At 51.8% G+C, this 1,752-nt stretch overlaps 1 protein-coding gene across 1 annotated transcript in view; it reads right to left on the reverse strand.

Annotated features, from left to right (window-relative positions):
• LOC104525636 (plexin-A1-like) overlaps positions 1 to 1,752 on the reverse strand; it is a gene marked incomplete at its 5' end in the record, with an annotated part of 67,771 nt that overhangs the window by 24,655 nt on the left and 41,364 nt on the right.

Below are 1,752 nucleotides of genomic sequence, written 5' to 3' on the forward strand. Positions count from 1 at the left end.
GTCCTTGTAAATGCTGCAATACGAGCCCTCGGGTGTCCCTGTCACCCTCATCACCCCAGCGAGCAGGGATGTCCACCCCAAAGCATCGCAGAAGGACGATGGGGGAGTGACAAACCCTCTGTGCCTCTGTCTGCAAGGTTCCTCTCACGGACGCACACGAGCAAGCACATGGCTCAATTTCCCTTAATGCAGGTCAGAGGATAACGTCCTGCTAGGAACAGATACACTTTAAATTCCTTTTCCCAGTGTCCCTCCACCCAGACTATGTGGGGACTTTGATGCGATGATGCTGGTAACTCAGACAGATGCCTGAGGAAAAAACATCGGCTGCTCCCTACAGGGACACAGAGATGCCAGTTGATACCAGTTGATTCCTCAGCATGGGAACACCTGAGAGCAGTGGATGCGCTGGACACCCACCAGACCTCCCAGTAAAACTGGGGCAGAGGAAGATGCGCTGCATCCCCACTCCTCTATGCTGGTGCTTTTGCAGACAAGACCAGGCAAAGGAGACCACAGGACGAGAGGCTTTCTCCCTTCAGTAGAGCAGGAGGACCTCAATAAGGTGGGACATGTGTCCTGCCCAGCAGTGACCATCCCATTGGAGCCCTGGCAGGGAGCACGGGAGGACATGAAACCCCCATCACGAGCAGCACGGCAACATCTGAGCCCCCCACATGCCTGTCACCTCCCTGCGCCCTCATGTTTAACTTGCTGATGATAAGCAGAAATAAATGAACAATACTGAATTAAATACTTAATCAGGCTTAAATTCACACAAAGCAGCAAACCTCACCCCCAAAACCTAGAGAGAAAGGGAGCAGGTACCGACAGCCTGATGCTCGCTGCAGATTAGCAGCATTTCCTTCCTGTCACTTGCAATAGCTAATGTTACACTTAGAGTAAGGAGACAAATAAAAGCAAACCTGATTAAATTATATGAAGCTTACACAACCGTAGTTGCTTTATTTAATCTCTTTTGGGGATTTTTTTTTTTCTCCTTTACAAATTTAACCCCTTGTTTCCCAGGCCAGGCTGAGCTGGTGTGCTCTCTCAAGTGGGATGTTTTGAATTAGAAGCTGGAAGAGGACAAACTCCCACCCAGCCTGCCAGGGCCAACGCAAAATTCCTCCTCTGATACTCTTTCTGAAGCCCTTCCCACCCCTCTTCTCTTTAGGGAAAATTCTTAAGAGCAATAGCAGAGGTGAGAGAAGAGCCAGAGGTTAGCACAGACAGGGAGGGCTGTGCCCCAGGGAGGGCTACACTCACGCCTGCTGCAGCTCTGAGCATCCGGAAACCGGAGCTGCAAGGGGAAATCCATGGAAACGGGGTCCCTGCAGAGCTCCAGACCTGGGATTAGGGACCAGGGAAAGGGAGCAGGCAGAGGGCCAGGGCCCCACGCTGTAGCCATGCTGGCGTACAACACCAGCACGTGCACTTGCAGTCGGTAAGAGCTTGTTGTATTGTAATTAGTGACCGTGCATCTTGCACCAGGGCCGATTACTTCTCCTAAATACATTGTGAAGCCCACGTCGACATTAATTACTGTGCCAGGTCAGCAGCGAGGGGAAGCTAAGGTCACCCCCCTCCTTTCTCTAATCAAGAGCGGCCTCAGCAGCCCAGCAAATGAGAAGCCAATTGCTGGGCAATTGCATGCACTAAATTAAACAGACATGGGGAGGCTGGGAGAGGAGAGGGAGCTGGTTTGGGGAGCAGGGGAAGGATACCAAGGATGGGTTCTGCATGGGAAAA

This window comes from Antrostomus carolinensis, unplaced genomic scaffold, assembly GCF_000700745.2.
Source record: "Antrostomus carolinensis isolate BGI_N321 unplaced genomic scaffold, ASM70074v2 scaffold6585, whole genome shotgun sequence".
Lineage (NCBI taxonomy): Eukaryota > Metazoa > Chordata > Aves > Caprimulgiformes > Caprimulgidae > Antrostomus > Antrostomus carolinensis.